The following is a 19,652-nucleotide window of genomic DNA, read 5'->3' as shown; positions in this document are numbered from 1 at the left end:
ACAAAAATCTCCATATCCCCTGTCTTTATATTTACTTATCTAGTTACATTTATTGGTGCTTTTTAACTCAATAATTAGTATTATTGTTTAGTGTCCTCTCATTTCAGCTTGAAAGATTCCCTTTAATATTGCTTGTGGGACAGGTCTGCTAGTGACAGACTCTCTAAGTTTTTGTTTATCTGTGAAAGTCTTAATTCTTTTTCAATTTTGAAGGGTAGTTTTTGGAGGTATATCATTCTTCATTGACAGTCCTTTTCTTTCAATACATCATCACACTGCCTCTGGGTCTTCCTGGTTGCTGATGAGAAAGAATTATCTCTCTTTTTTAAAAAAATTAATTAATTAATTAAATTTTGGCTGCATTGGATCTTCATTGCTGTGCGTGGGCTTTCTCTAGTTGCGGCGAGCAGAGGCTACTCTTTGTTGCGGTGCGTGAGCTTCTTATTGTGGTGTCTTCTCTTGTTGCAGAGCATGGGCTCTAGGCACGCGGGCTTCAGTAGTTGTGGCACACAGGCTCAGTTGTTGTGGCTCACAGGCTTAGTTGCTCTGCAGCATGTGGGATCTTCCTGGACCAGGACTCAAACCCATGTCCCCTGCATTGGCAGGTGGATTCTTAACCACTGTGCCACCAGGGAAGTCCTGGAAATATCTCTTATATGTGATGAGTTGCTTTCAAGATTTTCTCTTTGTCTTGGGCTTTGAAAGTTTGATTATACTGTGCCTAGCTGTGTCTTTCTCTGAGTGCATCCTACTTGGATGCTATTGAATTTCTTGAATGTGTAGATTAATTTTTTCAACTATTTTGGGAAGTTTTAGTGATAATTTCTTCATATATTCTTTCTGCCTATTCCTCCATTTCCTTTATTTCTGAGGCTCCCATTATGTTTATGTTGATATGCTTGATTCTTCTTCCATAGGTCTCTGACTCTGTTCAATTTTCTTCATTTTTTTCTTTTCTGTTCCTCAGTTTGGATAATCTTAATTGACCTACCTTCATATTAACTGATTATTTTGTTAGTTCAAATCATCTATTGAGCTCCAATGGGAAATTTTTATTTCAATTACTGTACTTTCAACTTCAGAATTTCTATTTTCTTCTTATTCTTTTTTAAAAAATAATATCTCTTCATTGATATTCTATATTTGGTGAGATACTTTTCTCATATTTAATTTTAATTATGTAGACATGTTTTCCTTTAGTTATTTGAATATATTTATAACAGTTGATTTAAAGTCTTTATTTGTTAAGTCCAATGTCAAGGCTTCATCAAGAATGGTTTCTATTGACTGTTGTTTTCTTTTTTCATGAGCCATACTTTCTTGGTTCTTTGCATGTTTTATATAGTTTTGTTGTTTTTATTGTTACTTTTTTCTTTAAGATAGACCTTTAAAATAATACATTGTGGCAACTCCAGAAATCATATTATGCCTCCTTCCCCAGATTGATTGCTGTTTGTTCCTATTGTTATTTTTGTTTGATTATATAGTCACTTTGCCCAAATAATTCATTAAAGCCTGGGTACTTTGTCATCTGTGGCCACTGAATTCACTTCTCTAATAGCTTAGTGATCAGCTAATGACTGGAAAGATATTTTTATTAAATACCTTGAACCTATAAATCTTCCAACCTTTATCTAGGTGCTTTGGATGTATGTTTTGGGATGTTTTCAATGTTCAGGTAGGCAGTTTACAACTTTGCCTACCCCTTCAGTTTCTGCTTGTGCAGAGCCTCATTGTCAGCCAGAGGTGAGACTTAGGCCTTCTCAAGTATATTCTGAGCATGCACACAGTTTTACACATGCTCATGGTCTTCTAGATCTCAGTTATATGTTGGAGCTTTTCAAAGCATCCTACGGACATTACCTTCCCAGTTTTTCATTTTAAGTTTTTGAATAGCTTCTTGTTAGTTCTAAACAGTAGCACCACATCTGGAAGCTGAAGTGTTAAACAGTTGTTGCTGAATATTTTTTCAAATGCCCTGAGGATATGCCAGTTCACCCAAAACAGACTCTAAGTGAGAACAAATGAAGTCATGTCTGAGAATTGAGGTTTTTAGAGAGCTGCCAGACAGGTCAAATATTGACAAACCTCTGAGAATGAGATTGTTGGGGAGCTCTAAATCTTTTCTGCCTCTCCACTGGCTGCCAGGATGCAGGTTTCACAGGTTACATAATTACAAAACTGTTGGTTTTCAATACTATGACAGACCTAGGGTAAAGGGGTTCAGAATAAGCCAAATTAAAATGCCACAAAGCTTATTGTTCATAGAAGAAGGTGGTCATTTTAAAAAAAAAATAAATACTCCTTGGATGATTGAAAGATTTTCATTAATTTCTCGAGTTCTGGAAAGTTGATTTTGACAATTTTTTTCCAGTCTTCTCATTGCATTTATGAAGGATCAGATTTTCAGAGGTCCTTACTCCACCATTCCAGAAGTAATTCTCTAACTCATTTCTTAATTTCAGTAAGTGCTCCTTTTACTTGTGGAATTTCCATTTGGATTTGTTTATTTCCCATATAGTTCTACCCTACTTTTATTTATAAATTCCAAAATTATGTTGTCATGTGCTTAAATGTTTATGATGACTAGTTACTTTCATTAGAGTAAAATATGCCTTCCTTTGAAAGCTATTTATCATGAATTCTACTATTTCTTGTATAGGCTTTATTATATTTGCTTTGTGGTTGTTCACATGTGCTTTCTTTCTATATTTTCCTTCTCTTTAGAGGCTTTTAAAAGGAAATATTCAGCTGCATATCTGAATCATAAAGACACTCTTCTTTTAAAAATTTCAAATGTTATAAGAATACTACAGTCCTGTTTCACGACCTGTCACCATCTTCATTCTTCTTAATTTCATATGTTACTCTATCATCAGACTATGGGATATATTTGACAACCTTTATTATGTGCATTTATTAATACATGTCCTTGCATATTACAAGGAAAAATATATTTTTCAGTTTTGAGCAAAGGATACAATTTAATACTTATTGGTTTGTAAACTAATTTTTATTTGATTTTTCTTTCTATTTATTGTATTTGTATCAGCCTCATTCTTTCTAATTGATGCATAATATTCCCTTTTCTGGGTAGACCATAGATTATTTATTCTTTCACACTTTGATAGACACCTACATTTTATGAAGGGATATTTTCTTGTTATTTCAGAAGAAAATGCAGTAAATAACCCTATAAATATCTCCTTATGATAAAGGGACACTGTGTGTATTGAGCACCAGTGAGGACTCTCAATAGGAGATGAGACAATTACACACCTGCTTCACTCACCTGGAAGTCATAATGGAGGTCTTGACACATAGTATGAAATGAGCTATGTGTTTTTAATCAAAAATATCATTTAGTAATTTCTTACAGTAATAGGGATTTGGAAATTCTTGCCCATAGGAGGGTATGAAAGTAGGAATTCATAATAATATGAGAGACATTCAGCAAGATGGGGGAGTAAGAGGATGTGGAGGTCATCTCTCCCCATGAACATACCAAAAATACATCTACAGGTGGAACAATTCTCACTGAAAACTAACTGGAAACTGGCAGAAACACTCTTGTACAACCAAGGCTGTAAGAAAGATACACACATAATCAAGTAGAAAAAGAAGAGAAGTGATTGCGTCGGAACGTATGCCCCTGGGAAGGGACTCAGAGGAAAAGGATGATTACATGGGCAGACACACACCCTAGGAAGTGAGTGGCTTGAGCCAAAAACTGGGCACCCCAGTCCTGGATTTCTACACGGAGGAGACAAACCCCCTTGACTGGTTGGAAGACTGCTGTGACAGATAGAAGGTTGTGGGAAGCCTGGACTCTGCTGGTGAAGAGTGCATGTGCACCGGCTTACCCCCAGGCAGGGTGCAGAGTGTTCTGCCCTAGCTGCTGCCAGCTGTCTTGTGACCACCTCGCCACAAGCCCCAGCCTAAGCAAGCAAACGCTCTGCTCATTCCACATCACAGCATGGCACTGGATTTGGGGCAGCCATGACTGGGGACAAGACTCTACTGTGGGATGCAGAGGCGACCTGGTCCCTGGGCAGAGCCTGAGTTGGGCGGTAGTGGCTATTGTTAGCCGTTACTCAAACAGCGCCTCAGAAGCAGCCCAGATCTCTGACAGCAGCCACTCCACCACAGGTCGCCCCTGATACATGCTGAGTCCATGCAGGCACTGCCTGCCCTGACCAGTGGTTCCACCACAGGGTGGCGGTGTGGGTTGGGGCAGAGGCTGGGAGCAGTAGTTGGCTATGAAGGAAAAAAGGAGGGGACTTGCGCCCAAGGCTGTGTCTGAGTAGAATCACGGGAACCTGCACAGGCAGTGCATCAGACCTTTGTCTGCGCAAAGGCCCCAGTTGCTTGAACACTAAACCCCTCTGGAGCAAGGGTTCCAGTGCAGAAAGAGGGAAAAACACACAGTTAAATGGAACAGAACCAACTTCGACTCTGTTCCCACCAACATCTCCACCAAAAAACTATTAGAACTAATAAATGAATTCAACAAAGTTGCAGGATACAACTATCCTTCAATAAAAAGTAAAGAAAAATAATAGAGTGAATCAATGACCAAACGTTTTTTTCTTTAAAAAAAAAAAAAATACTACAAACATTTATCTAGATTGACCAAGGGAAAAACTGAGAAGATTTAAATTAAAAATATCAGGAATGAGTGAGGTGACATTACAATTGTTAAAACAAGACAATAGGTCCAAAATGGAATCACTTATGCTAAGCTCCAGGTCATCAAACTGAGACTTAACTTAATTACAGTTTTGACTCTCCCAGAAGTGTAAACTTAAGCCAGTCAGTCAGGAATCACCTGATCAGCACTAGTTAAGTAATCTTATTAATAGACCCATGCCATCCTCTAAGGGAAAGTGACCTTGCCACAACCTTTCCACATTTTGCTAGCATAACCTCCTAATTCCTGCTCCCTTCTGCCTATAAAAGTCTTTCACTTTGTACAGCTCTTTGGAGCTCCTTTCTATCTGCTAGATTGGATGTTGCCTGGTTCATGAATCATTAAATAAAGCCAATAAGATCTTTAAAATTTACTCAGTTGAATTTTGTTTTTTAACACTACCGATGCTACAAAATTAAAAGGGATTATAAGGGAGTACTATGAACAAGTATATGCCAACAAATTAAATAAGTTACATGAAATGTAAAAATTACTGGAAAGATACAAAACAACAGAATTGACTCAAAAATCAATAGAAAACCTGAATAGACTTATAACAAGAGATTGACTTACTAATCAAAAAACTTATCACAAGGAAAAGCCCAGAATCAGATGTCTTCACCGGTCTACCCTATATTTAAGGAAGACTTAACACTGACCTTTTAAAAACACTTCCAAAAACTATATAAGGAAGAAACACTTCCTAACTCATACTCTGAGGCTAGTATTACCCTGACACTAAAGACAAAGTTTATAATAAGAATCAAAATCCCCTACAAAAATTATCAGCAAAATATTAGCAATATTGATCCAGCAACATATGCAAATGACTGTTTACCAGGACCATGTGGAACTTATTCCAGGGATGAAACATAAATTAAAACTTGAAAATCAATCAATATACTTGCTGGGAAAAGCAACTGTGCACAGTCTGTTGACTCCTGATCTGCTGTATAAGAATGGGCCTTGGGCATGGAACATTTCCTTGTTGGGAGATAAAGGGCCCTCACAGCATGTGCTAGCTTATCACCTTGTGAAGAAATATTTTTCCCTGTTCTGGGCTTGATGTATACTCCTTTGTTCTGCTTATGCACTGTGTCAATGGCCCTCAGTCAGGGCCCAGCTTTCTGTATTTCAGACCCCACAACGGAGGCATTCATTCCACTATAGCGCAAAGTGAGGTGCATACAGTCACACTGCCCATGTTGGCTGCAAAACAGCTCCACCGGCCATGGGGGACCAACATATTACAAGGAACTGGATCTTCTGTACACTATCTCTCTCCTCTTGCTGTAAGCAAACACTATACTGCATGAGCCTGGCATGCATGCTATCTGTTCTCAGTGACCTTTAATCATGCACTGGTTTCTTCCCTAGGTGACACTTATCTGCCTTTTAACCTTAGTCACACTCATGTTCTATTCTGCAACAACAGCCTGACCACCCAGTGAAAAATAAAGTGGTAATTTACCATACTGATAAAAGATAAAAATTGCATAATTATCTCAACAGATGGAAAAAAAATATTTGATAAAATCCAACATCTTTTTATAATAAACACACTCAACAAACTAAGAATAAAAGGGAACTTCCTATTAGAGAAATGCAAATCAAAACTACAATGAGATATCATCTCACACTGGTCAGAATGGCCATCATCAAAAAATCTAGAAACAATAAATGCTGGAGAGGGTGTGGAGAAAAGGGAACCCTCTTGCAGTGTTGGTGGGAATGTAAATTGATACAGCCACTATGGAGAACAGTATGGAGGTTCCTTAAAAAACTAAAAATAGAACTACCATATGACCCAGCAATCCCACTACTGGGCATATACCCTGAGAAAACCATAATTCAAAAAGAGTCATGTACCAAAATGTTCATTGCAGCTCTATTTACAATAGCCAGGACATGGAAGCAACCTAAGTGTCCATCAACGGATGAATGGATAAAGAAGATGTGGCATATATATACAATGCAATATTACTCAGCCATAAAAAGAAACAAAATTGAATTATTTGTAGTGAGGTGGATGGAGTTAGAGTCTGTCATACAGAGTGAAGTAAGTCAGAAAGAGAAAAACAAATACAGTATGCTAACACATATATATGGAATCTAAGGAAAAAAAAAAGTCATGAGGAACCTAGTGGCAAGACGGGAATAAAGACACAGACCTACTAGAGAATGGACTTGAGGATATGGGGAGGGGGAGGGGTGAGATGTGACAGGGTGAGAGAGTGGCATGGACATATATACACTACCAAATGTAAAATAGATAGCTAGTGGGAAGCAGCCGCATAGCACAGGGAGATCAACTTGGTGCTTTGTGACCACCTAGAGGGGTGAGATAGGGAGGGTGGGAGGGAGACACAAGAGAGAGGAGATATGGGGATGTATGTATATGTATAGCTGATTCACTTTGTTATAAAGTAGAAACGAACACACCATTGTAAAGAAATTATACTCCAATAAAGATGTTAAAAAAAAATAAAAGTGAACTTCCTCAACTGTTAAAGGCATCTATGAAAACCCCACAGCTATTATCATACTTAAAGGTGATAGACTGAAAGCTTTCCCCCTAAGTTCAGGAACAGACATGATGTCTGCTCTTAGCACTTTAAATCAGCATTGTACTGGATATTCTAGCTAAGGCAATTAGGCAAGAAAAAGAAAAAAAAGACAATTTAAAATCGGAAAAGAAGGAGTAAAATTATTTTGATTTGCCAAAGTCATAATCTTATATATAGCATTCCCCAAAGAATCCACACAAAAATATTATAAGAGCTAATAAATCATCTCTCTTGGTGTCATTGAATGAGGCTGGAGCTGTAGTTGAAGCCGTAGCTGCTGGACCATGACAAGGACAGCTGAGTCTCTTCGCTCTGCTCTGAGGCATAGTGACATATTCGAGGACCTGAACCCGTGACCTGGAGAGAGAAAAAGGAAGGAGAGCTGTACTAAGAAACTGATTCAGAAAACTGTGCGAGCTACTACTTCAGTATAATATTGAAAAGGAGTGTAAAAGGCGACATCCTTGTCTTGTACCTGATCTTACTGGGGAAGCTTCTAGTTCCTCACTATTAAGTGTGATGTTGGGAGGAGGCAAGATGGCAGAGTAAAAGGATGATGACCTCACCCATTCTTACAGAAACACCAAGATCACAACTAACTGCTGAACAACCACCAACAAAAAAACTACTGGAACCTACATCCAAAGACAAAGAAGAAGCCACAGTGAGATGGTAGGAGGGGGCACAATCTCAATAAAATCAATTCCTATACACACTGGGTAGTGGCCCACAAACTGGAAAATAATTATACAACAGAAGTTCTCCCACAGGGGTGAAATTTCTGAGCCCCACATTTGGCTCCCCAGCCTAGGGGTCTGGCAATGGGAGGAGGAGCCCCCAGAGAGTCTGGCTTTGAAGGCCAGTAGGGTATGAACACATGAATTTCACAGGACTGGGGGAAACAGAAACTCCACTCTTGGAGGGCTCACACGGTGTCTTGTGTGCACCAGGACCCAGGGGATAAAAGCAGTGACCTCATAAGTGACAGGGGCAGGCCTACCTGCCTAGTACTGGAGGGTCTCCTGTGGAGGCATGGGCAGCTGTGGCTCACTATGGGGACAGGGACACTGGCAGCAGCATCTCTGGAGATTGCTCATTGGTGTGAGCCCTCTAGGAGGCTGCCATTTTCTCACCAAGACCTGGCCCCACCCAAAATCCTGTAGGCTCCAGTGCTGGACGCCTCAGGCCAAACAACGAACAGGGAGGGAACACAGTGCCACTCATCAGCAGACAGGCTGCTTAAGTCTTCCTGAATAGGACTTCCCTGGTAGTGCAATGGTTAAGAATCCACCTGCCAATGCAGAGGACATGGATTCGATCCCTGGCCTGGGAAGATCCCACATGCTGAGGAGCAACTAAGCCCATGCACCACAACTACTGAGCCTGTGCTCTAGAGCCTGCGAGCCACAACTATTGAGCCTGCGTGCCACAACTCCTGAAGCCCATGTGCCTAGAGCCCATGTTCCGCAACAAGAGAAGCCACTGCAATGAGAAGCCCATGCACTGCAACAAAGAGTAGCCCCGGCTCACTGCAACTAGAGAAAACCCACACACAACAACGAAGACCCAATGCAGCCAAAAATAAATAAATAAATTTATAATAAATAAATAATTAAATAAAGTATTCCTGAATAAACAGCTGCCTGATAATAAACACCCCCATACACGGCCCTGCCTACCAGAGGGACAAGACCCATCTCCACCCACCAGTGGGTGGGTACCAGTCCCTCTCACCAGGAAGCCTGCACAAGCCTCTTGGACAGCTGCATCCACAGGGGAGCAGACATCAGAAACAAGAAGAACTACAACCCTGCAGCCTGCGGAATGGAAACCACAGTCACAGAAAGTTAGACAAAATGAGATGGCAGAGGAATATGTCCCAGGTGAAGGAACAAGATAAAACCCCAGAAGAACAACTAAGTGAAGTGGAGAAAGGCAATCTACCTGAAAAAGAATTCAGAGTAATGATAGTAAAGATGATCCACGATCTCAGAAAAAGAATGGAGGCACAAATTGAGAAGATACAGTAAATGCTTAACAAAGACCTAGAAGAGCTAAAGAACAAACAGAGATGAACAGTACAATAATTGAAATGAGAAATACACTAGAAGGAATCAATAGCACAATAACTGAGGCAGAAGAACAGATAAGTGACCTGGAAGACAGAATGGTGGAAACCACTGCTGTGGAACAGAATAAAGATAAAAGAATGAAAAGAAATGAGGACAGTCTAAGAGACCTCTGGGACAACATTAAATGCAACAACATTTGCATTATAGGCATCCCAGAAGGAGAAGAGATAGAGAAAGGACCTGAGAAAATATTCAAAGACATAATAGCTGAAAACTTCCCTAACATGGGAAACAGTCATTTAAGTCCAGGAATTGCACAGAGTCCGAGGCAGGATAAACCCAAGGAGGAACACACTGAAACACATAGTAATCAAATTGACAAAAATTAAAGACAAAGAAAAATATTAAAAGCAACAAGGGAAAAGCAACAAATAATGTACAAGGAAACTCCCATAAGGTTATCAGCTGATTTCTCAGCAGAAACTCTGCAGAAGGGAGTTGCATGATATGCTTAAAGTGATGAAAGGGAAGAACCTACAACCAAGAGTATTCTACCCAGCAAGGCTCTCATTCAGATTCAATGGAGAAATCAAAAGCTGTACAGACAAGCAAAAGCTAAGAGAATTTACCACCCCCAGACCAGCTTTGCAACAAATGCTAAAGGAACTTCTCTAGAAAAGAAAGGCCACAACTAGAAACACGAAAATTACGAATGGAAAAGCTCACCAGTAAAGGCAAACATATAGTAAATGTAGGAAATCATCCACACACAAATATGATATCAAAACCAACAATTGTGAGAAGCGGAGAGCACTAATGCAGGGTACTGGAAATGCATTTGAAATTAAAACACCAGCAACTTAAAACAATCTTGTTTATATATAGACTGCTATATCAAAACCTCATAGTAGCTGCAAACCAAAAATCTACAATAGATACACACACACAAAAGAAAAAGGAATCCAAACAAAACACTAAGGTTAGTCATCAAATCACAAGAAAAGAGAGCAAAAGAGGAAGAGAAGAAAAAAACACCTACAAAAACAAATCCAAAACAATTAACAAAATGGCGATAAGAACATTCATATTGATAATTACCTTTAGCATAAATGGATTAAATGCTCCAACCAAAAGACATAGACTGGCTGAATGGATACAAAAACAAGACCTGTATATATGCTGTCTACATGAGACCCACTTCAGATCAAGGGACACATACAGACTGAAAGTGAGGGCATGGAAAAATGTATTCTATGCAAATGGAAATCAAAAGAAAGCTGGAGTAGCAATGCTCATATCAGACAAAATAGACTTTAAAATAAAGACTGTTACAAGAGACAAAGAAGGACACTACATAATGATCAAGGGATCAATCCAAGAAGATATAGCAATTGTAAATACATATGCACCCAACATAGAAGCACCTCAATTTATAAGGCAAATACAAACAACCAAAAAAGGAGAAATTGATGGTAACACAATAATAGTGGGGGACTTCAACACCCCACTTTCATCAATGGACAGATAATCCAGACAGAAAAGCAATAAGGAAACACAGGCCTTAAATGACACATTAGACCAGATGGACTTAATTAATATTTATAGAGCATTCCATCCAAAAGCAGCAGAATACACATTCTTCTCAAGTGCACATGGAACATTCTCCAGGATTGATCACATGCTGGGCCACAAAGTGAGCCTTGGTAAATTTAAGAAAATTGAAATTATATCAAGCATCTTTTCTGATCACAATGCTATGAGATTAGAAATCAACTACAAGAAAAAAAACTGTAAAAAACACAAAGACATAGAGGATAAACAATATGCTACTAAACAACCAATGGATCACTGAAGATATCAACGAAGAAATCAAAAAATACATAGAGACAAATGAAAACAAAAGCATGACAATCCAAAACCTATGGGACTAAGCAAAAGCAGTTCTAAGATGGAAGTTTATAGCAATAAAATCTTACCTCAGGAAATAAGAAATATCTCAAATAAACAACCTAACTTTACACCTAAAGCAACTAGAGGAAGAAGAACAAACAAAATCAAAGTTAGTAGAAGGAAAGAAATCATAAAGATCAGAGCAGAAATAAATGAAATAGAGATGAACAAAACAATAGAAAAGATCGATGAAACTAAAACCTGGTTCTTTGAAAAGATAAACAAAAATGATAAACTCAACAAGAAAAAGAGGGAGAAGGCTCAAATCAATAAAATTAGAAATGAAAAAAGAGATGTTACAATGGACACCACAGAAATACAAAGGATCATAAGACACTACTACAAGCAACTATATGCCAATAAAATGGACAACCCAAAAGAAACGGACAAATTCTTAGAAAGTTACAATCTCCCAAGACTGAACCAGGAAGAAATAGAAAATATGAACAGACCAATCACAAGTACTGAAATTGAAACTGTGATTAAAAATTTTCCAACAAACAAAAGTCCAGGACCAGATGGCTTTACAGGCTAATTCTATCAAATATTTAGAGAATAGTTAACCCCTATCTTTCTGAAATTCTTCCATAAAATCTCAGAGGAAGGAACACTTCCAAACTCATTCTACGATGCCACCATCATCCTGATACCAAAACCAGACAAAGATACCACAAAAAAAGAAAATTACAGGCCAATATCACTGGTGAACATAGAAGCAAAAATCCTCAACAAAATACTAGCAAACTGAATCCAACAATACATTAAAAGGCTCATACACCATGATCAAGTGGGATTTATCCCAGGGATGCAAGGATTTTTCAATATCCGCAAATCAATCAGTGTGATACACCACATCAACAAATTGAAGAATAAAAACCATATGCTCATCTCAATAGATGCAGAAAAACCTTTTCACAAAATTCAACACCCATTATGATAAAAACTCTCCAGAAAGTGGGCACAGAGGAAACATACCTCAACATAATAAAGGTCACATATGACAAAACTAGAGCTAACATCATACTCAATGGTGAAAAGCTGAAAGCATTTCCTTTAAGATTAGGACAAGGATGTCCACTCTCACCACTTTTATTCAACATAGTTTTGGAAGTCCTAGCCATGGCAATCAGAGAAGAAAAAAAATAAAGGGAATCCAAATTGGAAAAGAAGTAAAACTGATACTTCTTTTTGATACTATACATAGAAAAATACATAGACATGATACTATACACAGAAAATCCTAAAGATGCTACCAGAAGACTACTAGAGCTCATCAATGAATTTGGTAAATTCAGATAGAGAACGACAAATATCATATGATATCACTTATATGCGGAATCTAAAAAAAATGATACAAATGAACTTATTTACAAAACAGAAACAGATTCACAGACTTACAGAACAAACTTATGGTTACCGGGGGGAAGTGTGAGGGGAGGGATAGATTGGGGGTTTGGGATTGGTATGTACACACTGCTATATTTAAAATAGATAACCAACAAGGACCTACTGTATAGCACAGGGAACCCTGCTCAATATTCTGTAATAACCTAAATGGGAAAAGAATCTGAAAAAGAATAGATACATGTATATATATAACTGAATCACTTTGCTGTACACCTGAAACTAACACAACATTGTTAATCAACTCTATTCCAATACAAAATAAAATTTAAAAGAGAGCTAATAAATTGGTTCAGCAAGGTTGCAGGATATAAGATCGATATATAAAAATCACCTGTGTTTCTTTACATTAGCAATGAACAATACAGTAATGCAATTAAAAGATACATTATATGTCCAGTAAGATAAGTTACTTAGGAGTAAAGTTAAAAACCCATGTCCATCAACCGATGGATGGGTAAAGAAAATGTGGTATATTTGTATAGTGGAATATTATTCAGTGATGAAAAGAAGGTAGTAGTGGGGCTTCCCTGGTGGTGCAGTGGTTGAGAATCTGCCTGCTAATGCAGGGGACACAGGTTCGAGCCCTGGTCTGGGAAGATACCACATGCCGCAGAGCAACTAGGCCCATGAGCCACAACTACTGAGCCTGCGCGTCTGGAGCCTGTGCTCCACAACAAGAGAGGCCACGATAGTGAGAGGCCTGCGCACCACGATGAAGAGTGGCCCCCGCTTGCTGCAACTAGAGAAAGCCCTCGCACAGAAACGAAGACCCAACACAGCCAAAAATAAATAAATAAAAATAAATTAAAAAAAAAAAGAAAAAGAAGGTAGTAGTGATAAATGAATGCTACAATGTACATGAACTTTGGAAACATTATTCTAAGTGAAAGACACTAGTTACAAAATGTCGTGTATTGTATGTTTCAATTTATATGATGTATCCTGAAAAAGCAAATCCATGGAGACAGAAAACATATTAGTGGTTGCCTGGGTCTTGGTCGGGGGTTGGGATTGGGAATTGCCTCAAATGGGACCAGAGGATTTTTTTAGGTATCAGAAATGTTCTAAAACCAAATAGAATGTATAGATTGTGGTGATGGTTGCATAAATATGTAACTCTGATACAAAATCATTGAATTATAAATGTAAAATCAGTTAATGTTATGCTGTATTAATTATACCTCAATTAATATGTTAAAATCATCTCTTTACCAATGGTGCTTTTTTATGCTGTTTTTTGGAAGAAGTAGTCTATAAGAGTCAATTGGAAACCTTAGTGGAAGGAAAATTTCACTTTTCCATATTACTCAGACTCTGCTTCCTTATTAAAGTCATCTCAGTGTTCACATCCTAACATATTCTCTGCTCTATCTCAATCATTCATTCATTCAGTTTTAGAATTGTGAGTCAAGTGTGAACCACTTAGTTGTGATGCAAGGCTATGATTTTGATGGTAAATCATATGATCCTAACTCACTGAAACATGGTAATCACATTATTTGGGAAAAGGAAGAATGAGGCGGTGATGGATGACAAATCTTTGATGCTTGAAGGGCTACTGAGTCACCCATTGTATGAGACAGCAGCTGTGTTTCGGTCAGCCCCTGAATACATAAGGAAATGAAAAATAATGAGAAACAAGCTAAATATAGAACCCTTTGGTTATTTTTATCTGTAATGGATAAAATGAAAGTAAAGGAGAGTGTTGGGGTGGATCCTAACACTGCACCAAGCTCAGATACCAGCCAGTCTGAGCTACAATTACTAGCCCTAGAGCTGCTACCAGAGGGAAAAATTGTGCTGAAACGACAGATAGCACGTCTTTGACCTCTAGTCACAAAGAAGATATTACACGTAGCAGAGAGGAGCAAACATGAGAAACTACTGAAACAAGTGGGTATGGTGTTAAAGAGTTTTCTCCTTCTGAGGATGAATATCATCAGCTTCCTGAAAAATGGACCGTGATAGTTACTAACCTAGGAACAGTCTCCTTGGTGTTGAATGTTGCAGAACTGGTGAGTATATTTGGATTAATGCAGGACTCATTGCTTACTATTGAACAGATGGCTCTACACGATCCAAACACACAGCAATTTCTTCCTGAGGGGACAGCTAGCCCTATGGACTGGATAAAAGCCACTATAAAGTTTGTTTACCCTGAGAAGGGGAATGCCTTTTCTCCTCCTTTAAAAGCCAAGTGGAGCTCTCAAGATGAAGCAGTTGATATGATGCATATGCAATCTATGCTGGATTGGCTTTACAATGATCAGGAGGTTCAACCATTTAATATACCTCTTACCCAGGTCATGGTAGATGCTTTGATTGAGGAAGACTCTTTTGCATTTTTACCTCATGTAACATTGTTGTTGCAAAATCAAGCAATGATCCAAGAAGCTGTATCAGATTTGTTATCTCAGCTTCCCCCTATGGGTCTCACAGATGCTAAGAAAATTAGTGTTTCACAAGAGAACAGAGAAAGAAAAGGGGATAGACCAGGGACTCACTCCAGCAAAGTGGAAATCTTTAAAATAGTTGTTAAGGAATGGGATGAATAAAGTAGCATTGATGAGGTTGACACTATTATAATGGGAGGATATGAGGATACAATGGTTGATGGGATTAAGGTCAATGTTTGGATGAAAATTAAATGTTTGAATGGACTTTATGTGAAGTGGCTGCATTTCCTTTTCCTGCATGTATTATATTATTGAGAAGGATATATGTCTGCTGGGGAACACTTTATCTGTCTTGTATGGGAAAACAGAAGGAATGTAAGTTCACCCTTTGGCCAGTATTAATTGGACATGCTAAATGAGAACCTACAGAATTTCCTAAACCCACACAGGTTGCTAATTTGAAACAGTGTAGAATATTTGGTGGAGAAAAACAGACTACTGCTTTAATTAATTACATGTTAGAATCTGGAGTGCTATGACCAACAAATTCTCTGTAAATAGCCCTGTGTAGCCAGTGAACAGGCAGATGGCACCTGGAGACAAATATTAGACTATTAAGGCTTGAATAATGTATCTCATTTAGCATCATCAGTCCAAAAAAGTGAAAAAAAAGCAAGTTAAAAAGGTGACTACTCAGTGATTGATTTTGAAAATACTTTTTTTCCTTGATGGTAATCATGGAAACGAGTCAATTACAATTTTTCTTTATGTGAAAAGGATCTCAATTTACAGTTTACTGTATTGCCACAGGATTATTTGAAATCACCAGCTTACTGTCATAATTTGATTAGGAGGGATTTGGACTTGATGGAGGTATTGAGTGCAATAACACATTGCATTAAGGATGTCATGATAATATCAGAAATTGAAGAGCAAGATACAGCTCACTTAAATACAATGGTAACACATATGACTAACAAAGCCTGGTTGATAAATCCAGCAAAGATCCAAGGGCTTTTCCAAATGGTGAAATTCATAGGAATAACATGGGCGGGAGCCACTGAGACATTCCATAGGTAACTAAAGATAAAATGCTGTCATTGTCTTCCTCTGGAAATAAGCAAGATACACAGCACCTGGTTGGGTTTTTTGAATTTTGGAAGATGCATATTCCACCTTTGGGAATACTGCTAGCTCCAATCCATAAAGCCATCTGCAGGAAGGTCATATTTGAATGGGGACCTGAAAAACATCAGGCTATGTCTGAAATGCAAAAAAGCTCAATCAGTGACTTTGAACCCTTATAATACACACTCAGATATGATTTTAGAAATATCTGCAACTTGCACTTATGCAGATTAAAGGTTATGGCAAAGCCCATTAGAGCTGCCCAGCAGTGACCACTGGAATTTTGGACCAGAAAGTTTCCAGACATGGAAGTACACTGCACACTGTTTGAGAGACAATTATTGATTTACTATTGGGTACTTATCCTATTACTACATGGGTGGTACCCTACGCATAGCTCTCAATTGATCAACAAATAGCTGCTTGGTTTATGGTTGTCAGTTACAAGGTGGATGGGAAGTACCTTGTTTGGAAGGCTGCTGCTGTATAATGTTCTGATGGAAAAACTCTGATTTAAGAAGATAAGAATAAATCAGCTCAATGGGCAGAATCCATGCTCTTTTCTTTGCAGTGATGGAAGAATTGAACAGCAATAAAATTTTAAAATTCTGGGTTTATTCTGACACAGTGGTGAGATAGATGGAATAGGGAGGTGGCCAATGGCCTGGCCATATGGTCAGGCAGATGGGCAGTGGAAAACTGGATTCTTAAATGATTCCTATATGTGTCACAGCCCTATGGAAATCATTATAGGAAGTTAAGAGGCACATTGAAGAACTTCCTTCTCAAATCATAAGGTGATTGTAATCAGCAAATGCACATCCTGGTGCACATGTTTGAGGTGGCCACTTGGATCCATAAAATGAGTGGACATGGGGTAGCTGCAGCAATGCAGAGATACTGATCATTAATACATCCTACTTGCACATTCTGAGGTACAAAATGCCAGCAAGAACTATCTTGTCTTCCAACCAGAGAGGCAAAAACTACAGATGAAAATGGAGGGACTTCCCTCGTGGTCCAGTGGTTAAGACTCCTCACTGCCAATGCAGGGGGCCCTGTTTGATCCCTGGTCAGGGAAGTAGATCACATGCCGCAACTAAAAAAGATTCCGCATGCCACAACTAAAAGATCCTGCATGCCTGCAACTAAAGATTCCCGCACGCGGCAATGAAGATCCTGCGTGCCACAACTAAGATCCGGCGCAGCCAGATAAACAAACAAACAAACAAACAAACAAACAAATAAATATTCTTTTAAAAAAAGAAAGAAAATGGAGTAGATTCCCTGAGGGGAAAGGCCCCATGCGTAGCTGGCATCTCAACTACATCAGACTACTACCGGTAGCCTTAGGACGCTATAAATAGGTCCTTACAGGAATAGATATTTACTGCAGATGAAGCTTTGCATATGCTGTGGTAGATGCAAATTCTCAAAACTCTATAAAGGATTGGAACAGAAGATATTGTACCAATTCAGACCGTCGAATTACATTTCTTCAGCCAAAAATCATATTTTATAGTCCATAGGGTTCAACAATGGTCAAAGATATATCATATCAAGTGGACATATCATACTGCATATCATCCTCAGAGTAGTGATTTGCTAGAAAATTTGAACAGTCAGTTAAAACACTAGTTGTCTAAAATGAGTGGAGATAAAGGCATGAAAGCTTAGTTTACATACCTTCATGAATGTGAGCTTACATTCAATATGAGAAGGGGACAAGATGTGATCCCCATTTGTTAGAGTCTTATGTTTTTCTGGAGGAATTGGGAGAAAGGGGGAATAGAGGAAGATCCTGGAACAACTATACAATTCTTCCGCAAATTACTGCAACTTTCTTTTTTCCTATCTGATTCAGTGATCCTGGAATCAGGGCAGGTACCAGATGTAGGAATGATCCCTAAGCAAGAAACTGTAACTATACCTTTAAACCTTTATGCCAGTATTCCTAAGTGTCTGATGGGATGGCCTGTACCTTCTACCTGGCAAAATTGGGGTTGACAGTAAATGCAACTATATTGCCTAATGGTTAAGAAGGCCCACTAGTTCTGTACTTATGTAACCTTGTGTTATATGGATAAGAATGGATTGAGTTTCTCCTTACACAGAAACTGTTGAAAACTGTTGAAGGTAGGCACTTGCTAGATTGGTATTGGTGCCGATGATCTGGACCAACACAATGGCTAAACCTATCATTCCTTCCAAAGATGGAAAAGTCTGGGTAAAAATTAATGAAAAATGGAAAGAAGGAGCAATAGCAGTTGAGGTTAAAGGAATGACTGAATGGGTTATGGAATAATGGAAATTCAATATTGGTGTCTCAAGAGAGGCTCAGAACAATAAAAGGATATTGTCTCTTAGCACAATTATACCCTAATGCTCAAAAGGGTGAAGCCACATATTTTCCACCCCTGCTTTTTGAACTTGACAAGGTCAAATAGAAAGCTGGAAACCTGAGTGGCATTACTTTTGGATACATTTTGGTCACTCAATATGATGAAGCTAGTCTTATAGTTAATAACTGAGTGGAACTCTAGTAATGTTCCAGTAGCTTTTGACTCTTATTTTTCAGTTACATCTATTACAAAAGGTATCATTTGGGAAGGCATTTCCAAGAACTACTCCCTACTGAGCCATTGGTCCATGGAATGTATAGCTCCTGGCAGACTAATTACTGTGTAACTATAAACCGTGGTGATAAATAATTAGAAAGGTCCCTGGTTATAATGGATGAAAGGTAGCAGCAGCCTTCCCAGCATGCCACAGTGTATTGTGCACAGAAATATATTACCCTTGTTTTTGTGGATGGAAAGCTGTTAAATAGAATAGAAAAAAAAAAGATTCCTAATGGGAATAAAGCAGTGGACATCACATGATAAATTCTAATTCCCCTAGGGAATGATCCCAACTTGAGCACCTGCCTTAGGTAAATAATCATATGACAATACTGGTACTGATGAGCCAATGTATTGGTAGATTGAGCAAAAAACTTCTCAGTATATAATACTGATAGAAAATGACTGACCTAAGAAGGGCTGGATTTAGCTAACCATCAGCTATATACTATATTAAATAGTTCTGCACAAATTTATCACAAGGTACAAATAATGGTAGATTAAGAAGGGAAATGAGTAATTAATTTAGTATAAGAATATGGAAATATTTTTCCTTTATAGGATAGATTAGTCATTTCATTAAATATATCCCTTTTCTACAGTGGCTTCTCCAACTGTTGGGCACATTCATGATGATACTATTGCTGTATCTGTTATGTAAATGCTATACCGAATGTAGATGCACAGAAAAATATGATAGTTTTTCTCTAAGAGGGTTTACATCAAGGATCAGGGAAACTGATTGGGCAGGAAAGGATTAACTAAGCTGGCTTGGATTCCTCAATCCCTGCATTGTCTAAAGAAAATACTGTCTTCAGAAC

General features: G+C 38.3%; 1 protein-coding gene across 1 annotated transcript in view; it reads right to left on the bottom strand.

Annotated features, from left to right (window-relative positions):
* Positions 1-1,165: 1,165 nt before the first annotated feature.
* The window catches only part of PWWP3B (PWWP domain containing 3B), a 101,931-nt gene continuing 83,444 nt past the window's right edge, over positions 1,166-19,652 (bottom strand). Inside the window, exon 6 of the transcript XR_014259022.1 lies at positions 1,166-7,614. The gene's annotated coding sequence lies outside the window, so the exon portion shown is untranslated. The remainder of the gene's footprint in view (positions 7,615-19,652) is intronic.

The sequence above is a fragment of the Balaenoptera physalus genome (genome assembly GCF_965194825.1).
Source record: "Balaenoptera physalus genome assembly, chromosome: X".
In the NCBI taxonomy this organism is placed as follows: Eukaryota; Metazoa; Chordata; class Mammalia; order Artiodactyla; family Balaenopteridae; genus Balaenoptera; species Balaenoptera physalus.
This window is presented reverse-complemented; position numbering and strand designations above follow the sequence as displayed.